Below are 8298 nucleotides of genomic sequence, written 5' to 3'. Positions count from 1 at the left end.
GGACCGCTCGACTGGAAAAGTGGACGCGGTAGGAAGAGGAGGAAAGAGAGAGTGAGGGCTGTGATAGTGAGGAATGTGTGTAGGTTTGCTTTATGTTTTGTGTCTTAATGGCTGTCTGTGTGTATGTGTGTGTGTGTGTGTGTGTGTGTGTGTGTGTGGGTGGTGGGAGCTGCGGTTGTTCAGAGGGCCTGAATGGCACCTGTCAGGCTCTTGATTAACGAGGCCCTCTGCCCTTCAATTCCCCAGCCTGTCACTCAGAGAGGATGCATTAATCTTCATCGCCCGCTTGTCAGGTCAGGGCCGGTCCAAGACACCCACCAGTGTGTGTCCGTATGTTTGTGCGTTTAATGCGTGTCTGTGTGTGTTCAGACGGCGGTTGCACGCATTTCGGAGTGTGTAAGTGCATGTACTGTATGTGTCCTTGCTCGTGTGTGAGATTAAATGCAATGTGTGTGTTTGAGCGCATTGCTTGGGTAGAGGAGGCAAAGCAGGAGGGGGAGGTGTTTAGAGTGAAGTAACAGAGAGGGGCACCACCATGGAAGCTAAGCAATGTACTGCTGTGGACAGGTCAGCATCAAAAGGTATTTTTCACCACTTTACTTTGCCATCAGACAGATCAATTTTCTGATGGGAACCTGCCATTACAGACGCCAAACATCGCTCATCTGCTCTTGTGTTCTGCAAGGTAAAATGACATTTTTGCCTATGGAGTTTGGTTGGGTTGGAGAGAGCAATATTTGGCTTATACAACAATAGTTTCCTTTTAGAAAAGGCTGTCTGATGGCAAAGTAAAACGGTTTTGGAGGAATTACTGTTATACAAGTCTCGATTAGTTAGTTTGGTTGTGTTATTGGGTGATTTTGATGTTTTAAACACACAATAACACAAACTAACTGATTGAGGCAGTGGTATATTGGCAACAGCAAAGTAAAGCCATGAAAATATTCTAAATACAGCGTATACATAAACTGATATTGGTTTTTTTTTTGTGTGGCCGGTGGAGGCACAGCAGGAGGGGGAGGTGTTCAGAGACAAGTAACAGGCTGGACAAAAGTACCAATGACACGACCACAAGGGCAAAGTGTCATCAATCCGAAAACACTAAATCACCAAAAATGCTTATAATTAATATTTGGCCCATCAACAGTAGTCATTTGCATAATTTATTAAGATTCACAAGAGCATGTGCACTCTGTTACACCCACATCATTCCCCTGTGTGAGAGGTGAGAAGAAAGGCTGGGGTGATGGGGGTTTGGTAGCTCATCACTAGGAAGAGTGTGTGCTTGTGTAAATGTGTGTGTGTGTGTGTGTGTGAGGAGACAGATGGAGAGTAGGGCTGCCACTCCTGCCAGCCGCCAATCGCACTCAGCCAACCAGCACCCCACCCCTGAACCCTCGACACCGTCAGTCCAACCAATCGGACAAGCCCAGCCGCACGACCGCCGGCCAATCAAAGAGCCGGCAGTTCAATTAGAGCATAATAAAGGGACATTCATCATTCAATTAGGCATCTGTCACCGCGCCACAAAAGGGGGAAAAACTTGGAGATGCAGAGAGAGAAAGGGTGGGACAGAAATGAAGACAGAGAGCAGGAGAGGGGGAGAAAAGCTGGGGAAGGGAGAAGAAAAAGAGATGCAGGCGATAAATAAACAGACCTCCACAGAAAGGGATGGATAGAAAGAAACACTGAGAGAAAGTGTGGTTGAGATTAAGTGGAGTTGGAGGTTAAAAAAAAATGTAAAGGGTGTAGAGAAAGAAAAACAAGGCGGGGATGCAGAATATTCATAATGTTAATTACAGTGCCATCGCAGTGACATTGTTATGACTAACAGCTAGCTCTGGTGTAATGAGGAGCAGAAAAAAAACAACATATCAGGACATCAGAGACAGATCAGGGAGATTATCTGCTGCTGTGCGTGTTATCATAAAAACTTTTGCTATCAACAGTTTCAGGAAAGTTCTTCTGTAATCAGCCTCCAAAGACTTTTCTCCAGACCACTCTCATCTTTTTTTTAATAAAATATGGAAATACAGAAATACAAAATGCTGCTTAGAACAGCAGATTGGGCAGTAAAGTAGAGTTTCTGACAGTGATAGCTATCGCGACTTAAAGCTAATTGGTCACTATGATGATTATTATGACTTTCTTTTTCTTCATATCCAGATTATCTAATTGGCATTTGTTTATTACATGAAAATAAAGTTATGAAGCTTCACTATTTAGTTATTTTTATTGACTGTTTCAAAATTCAGTACAGTTGTTTTCAATACTTTTCAAATTACTGTACAAATTAAAGTTACTACAGGGAACTTTCATATTTTGGTGCTTTTGGAGGCCCCTATGGACAAAAGTGGTAGTGTTTCCACTGTAATAACCACACAATATAATGTCAAAAATAAAATTAATAATGAAATAAAAATCTTAAAATAAAAAGCTCAACTGATTTCAAGGAGACTCCAACCCAGTGGCAGCCATTAAGAGTAACTGTATAGAAATAGTCAATCTCCTTGCAGATGGTCTTGTTAATTTATGTTAATTTATGTAGGTCATACAGAAGCATCAGTGATAAATGAAGACTCCTTCATAACCAGTTTAAAACTCCTTGGAGTATCTTAAAATGTCCATATTGTCTAAAATTCAAATACACTGCAACACAGGAGAGTAATGTATAGAAAATAAAGCTGTAGCTTTGCTGCTACATTGTGAGGAAATGACTTTCATGATTTTAAAGTGCACACAGAAGCAGCCAGAAAGCTAGCCACAAGCAGACAGGTTACTGCGAGGCAAAGTATCATGGGAGTGTTAATTAAAGAAATATTTAATCATCATAGTTTTAATTTTTTTTTTAAATATGTTGTCATGTAGGAAAAGTCCCAAAATGAACACTATAAAACAGACTACTTGATAAGTAAAAGCAAATTATTTAAACAAAATCTGTATAGGAATTATTCTGTCCCAAGCTTTTTGATCCATATAAGTAGATGATCATATAACCACGATCACAAGTGGTTTCCACTGTAGTATTTTTTAAAACATATACCGCATGGGAATCATCATATAAATCAAACAGATGAGACCATCACTCAAGACAGCTGGGTGCCTCTTTACCACATCAGTGGTATTGTTTATGTTTTTCAAAATTAAGGCCATTTCCTTGCTGAAAGGAGGATGTCTCCACTCGTGGGAGTTGTGGTTGTACTTGTTTGTTTTTCTTTAATCATACAGTAGACACTGAAGGAGACTCTGAAACCCTCAGCTCTTTTCACTCCACAAGCCTCTACCTGATTCAGCTGTAAAGTAAACCAGCAGATTGTTAATCGCAGCGTCTTTTTAGTGACAGTCATGCCTGTTCCTGGAAATTGATCTGGTGTAAAAATGAATGTGGTAACACATTATTCTTATTAACATTAATATCAGCCTCATTTCGATTGCTAGCATGACACGGTGTCAATTTTTACAGGACAGTGCACCTTAAAAGAGTTAATAATGATCAATCAGAACACGTTGAGGTGGGCAGTCACATTCTTTTCGCCACATCTCTTATCATACATATGTCATGACAGATGTCATTTTCTCCATATATTGATTGGATGTTGGACATTTTATGTCAATAAGAACACTGGCTCTATTATTTTGCATATTTCATTGCTTATTACACTTGTGCAATAAAGTCTAAATCTACTGTATAATATGGAAGCAGAAAATGATGTGATCGGCTTCTTCTTGTCAGTAACCAAGAAATTAATTTCTCTTTCTCCACTGTAGCCAAACTTTGTGATTTAAGATATTTTAAAACACAATCAACACACCCGGTGTAGCCTTAAATAAATACTTGTCATAAAAATCCTACTTATTTCAAACACGCTCATCACATTGTCTCTTTCTTGTCTTCCATCGCTCCTTCTCCCTGTCTCTTTCTCTCTGCCTCTCTCGTGCCAGCTGTCTCCAAACCCCTGTGGTCCTCCCTCCTCCTCCCCCCCCTCCGTCATTCCTCCTCCCCTCCGTCTCTCTCACCCCCAAGTCCCCAACCAAGCAGGAAAATGATCCCTAGTAAATAATATATCAAGATAAATGATAATTGCTCAGATTTTTTGTGTGTTCCCCGTCACTTAATGAGCGCCATAAATTAGCAATGAATACGGCTGACAGCGTTTGTCAGAACACGCTCGATGCAAATGCGCCTTGGCATCCCGATGGTTAAAATTTCTTGTCTGTGTTTCTTCAGCCTTGAGACTGGTCCTTTAATTCAAAATATTAAAACTAAAAAACAGAGAGTTCATTACAGAGTTCACTTACTCTTGTATTTTTTTTAGTATTTAGTATTTTAGTATTTACACTTGTAAAGATAAGTTCTTCTAAGTACTTAAAATAATGAGTTAAGTGATTAATAAATCTACTGCACAGAATTTAATTAAGTCAATAAATTAAGTTTCTTAAGAAAGGAAAATGTCAATGGAAATCAAATGTGTTTGTTACGTTTGTAAGTGTGACTGAACAGTTGTTGGTTCAACTTAAATGAATTTTCTGATTATGAATTAGAAGAAAATATTGCAAAATTATCTCAACTTATCATTTAAAATTCAGTCAACATGAAATTTTAAGGCAGCTGGACACCAACTTTAAACTAATGTTAAAACAACTAGCTTATTTTTACAGTGGAGGAAAAGTTTGTATTAAAAAGGTTAAAATGAGAAATATACTTTGTCCTCATGACTGATTTGTAAAGAAATACAAGTTTGACCTAAACTTGACTCGCCTGCATAAAGAAGTCATATTACAGTGAGAACATACTGCAGAAAATAGTTACTATTTTTATGGAAATAATCATCTAGTTTGCTTCATGACATATATTACAGTTCATTATTCCTCATTACTTTTGTAAATAATGGAAAATATCCTGCAATATTATGTCACTGTGAAAAAATACCACTCTGGTCAACAGCAGTAAAAGCACACATACACACACGCACATCCTGTACAGTAATTGTGGACTGGCTGTGGGTGAGCACTCGCGCTTAAGCCCTGTCCCTCCGTCCCTGTCAGACATCAAACAGGGGGCCTTGGCCACAGATCGCACACGCGGGCGTCCCCTGAGACCGCCTGATTGAAACCTGGCAACAGGACCAAACAGCTGCTTCAAACAAAAGACATCTGCATATTTCAGATTTGTTTTTCATAAATTAACACCGCAACCTGCCAAAAATCTGGGCGAGGGAGTCTATCGACTTGTGTATAATTAGATAAAGTTTACAAGCTTTGAAAGTTGAAATTAGCATGAGGTAAAGGGGTGCTCACCGGGGAGAGGTTGGGCGGGGGGGCCCAGCTTACAGGCATGTTCCTGCCTTCTTTTGTAATGACTGGGAGGTGGTGGGGGGTTGTAAGCTGTTCAAGCTGAGGGAAAACATACAAACACAACTCCTCTGGTGTCTGCTGAAGCCACAACAGTAGCTCAGCTTTGTTGTTCTCTTCAGTGAGGTTCAGGGTGAAGTTTTAGCGCGTCTGCGACATGCTGGCAGAACACTCTTACAAATAAAGCTGCTAACCAGAACCATGAAAAGTTCTTCAGCTTGTCCCCAAAGGAAAACCTTTAATAGTTCCTGGAAGAACCTCTTATAAAGATTCCACCTGGAACCCTCTGAGAGAGTTCCACCCAGAAGCCAGCAAAACAGTTATACTTGAACAATCTGTGAAAGAACCATTCTGTGGTGTACTGGTTCCAGTCAGAACCCTCTCTGGATGTTCCACCTAACACCTTTCCACCTTGTAAGAGTGCTAACAAGAACCCTCCCTACCAAGAACCTTTTTATATTCCACGGGCTTCTTCTAGCATCTACCTAGGCAATTCTCTCAACAACCCTTTAAATTACAAGGGCTTTATCTAGAACCTTCCCAGGGGTTCTACCCTTTTATATTAATTATATAAGATTCTTTGGATGAAAAGCGTTCTTAATGAAAAAGGTTCTTCAGAAGCAAATGGCTCTGAGTAGAACCTCAGCCCACCAGGAAGAACCCTTATATCTATGAGTGTTGGTGATGCTGCTGGCTGCAGCCAATTAAAAGCTGTCTGGCTTTTTTAGGCTCTCCCTTTGACCTGATGACGCCTACTGTGCATTTGTGTGCACATGCATGTGTGTATCTCTGTTAAGCTCTGATAGGCCCCCGTGTGGTGCCTTTATGGGGTCAGATAGCGAGCTGTTTCACTTGTAAAAACCCCTTCAATTATTCAGTGAAGTCAAGTCTCCCCTTTATCTCCCGCTTGTCTCCTGGCGCGTTTGGGGACAGCAGGGAGAGAGCGAGAGAGAGGGCAAAAGAGAGGGATGGAGAGCGAAGGGAGGGAGGGACGGCGGGTGGGATGGATGGATAGATGGATGGACGGATGGGAAGGAGCGGATGTCTCCTCAAAAGCATAGCTGCCTAATTACTAGCTCATTTAGATCAGCAACCACAGTTATAAATAACCCAACAGCTGGCGCGATGGAACCAGACAACACCAAACACGGAAACGCAGCACAATATCACAGTCAGCTGAAATAAGCATTGGAATGATAATGGTGTCTGTGGTGCACGCAAAGAGTCCGATGTGTCTCAACATGGTTGTGGTGTTTACAGTCTAAAAGCCCTCAAATGGTCCTGGGGTAAGGGTGAGGTTAAGTGATAAGAATAGATGTTAGGCTGGAGTCTCATTCCAAGACTGTGCTCATTCTGAAAAATATTTGTTGCCTGAACGCCATATCTTAGATGTGAATATATTAAAGTCTTCCCATGATGTCAAAATGCTTTAACTTTGCAACCAAAGTGTTTTGACATAAGCCATCACATTGGCAGTAAGTCACGGATGATAAGTTTAAATGGATGAATGAAAACATAAGATGGTTGGTCACTAAACTCTCAACAAATGGAGAAAAACGTCAATCAGTGTTTCGCAAAACCCAAGATGACAATCAAGATATTCAGTTTACTGTCACAAAGAAGTAAAGAAACCAGAACTATTCAGATACAAGAAGGTGAAATAAGAGAATTCCAACTTACCTTTAAAAAGAAATTCTCAAGCAGACTAACCAATTTGCCATGTGAAGGATTTTTGGTCATGATTATACTGTTAACTGAAAATACAAATGTCATGTTGCAGGAAACTTTTCAAGGTCCAATATGGAAGATTTTTATCTATGTTTTCATTACAGTATACAGTATATCACCTGGAAATAATAAGTGTTTTTGTTACCTTAAAATGAGCCATTTATGACTACAGGGGATGGGGGTCCTCTTCCACAGAGACCACCATGTTGAACCACCAAGTTTCTACAGTAGCTCAGAACAGAGAAACCAAACCACTGGCTCTGAATATGGCCATTCATGTTTCGCACAAGTTTTGTGGGCACTTAAAATTTTCGTACACATTTGCAGGGGTGTAAGACGAGGTGTTTGCAATCTGCAAGATCACCTCTAGATGCCACTAAATCCTACACACTGATCCTTTAAAGTTAAGTTATTCGCCTGGGCAATAAAACAATAATGATATGCTGTCAATAGACACTTCATCAGCACCAATAAGAAAACTGTCTCTCACCAGTGTGTGTTGATAAAGTGGTTAAATTCAACCTTTTTTCACCTGGTCTTTATGAAAAATAGGCCATTATGGATAAAAAATAATTATCAAAATCAAAATGAAACACTTTACATAAAAATGTTCAGAAATTTTTGCACTGTATCATTCAGCCTTTATGAATTGAAACTGAGTTGAAGCTAATCATCGTAACTGTAACTCTCTCAACTCCTGCCTGTTTCTGCACATCTCCTCCATACAACCCTTTGGTTGTGGGCAACATGTTTATGGAGCAGTTTATGGAGCAAGTCATAAACTTCCTCAGACCAGGCTGAGGAGAGGGATCAATGAAAGATGCCCAGACAACAGCTCCCATATTCCTGTGAATTCCAGACATTGTCATCTGTGTATTATCCCCAAGGCGAAAAGGAAAGATTTTTAAACATTTCACTGTTTGCGTCAAACCTCCCGCGAATGCAGGGCTGCTTCTTCTGTTAAGTGATTATACAGACAACTTGGGAGTGATATAATTACCTCAAACATGGCAACTCTAGTGGTGGAGCTTGTGGAGGTGATAATATATGGTAATTACCAGTTTCTAGGGCTGAACAATCTGGAAAGAATGTATTTAAGATAAAAGCATGAAAACAACCCCGGCAGCGCTTTTACATGTACAGCATGGTGTTTGCACTGTAAAGGAAGACAATGGCTGTAAACATTTAAGAAATGGTAATGAGATAAATGCCGTATCC

The sequence above is a fragment of the Lutjanus erythropterus genome, chromosome 14 (assembly GCF_056507025.1).
Source record: "Lutjanus erythropterus isolate fLutEry1 chromosome 14, fLutEry1.hap2, whole genome shotgun sequence".
NCBI classification, from domain to species: Eukaryota; Metazoa; Chordata; class Actinopteri; order Lutjaniformes; family Lutjanidae; genus Lutjanus; species Lutjanus erythropterus.
Note: the sequence above shows the minus strand (reverse complement) of the source record.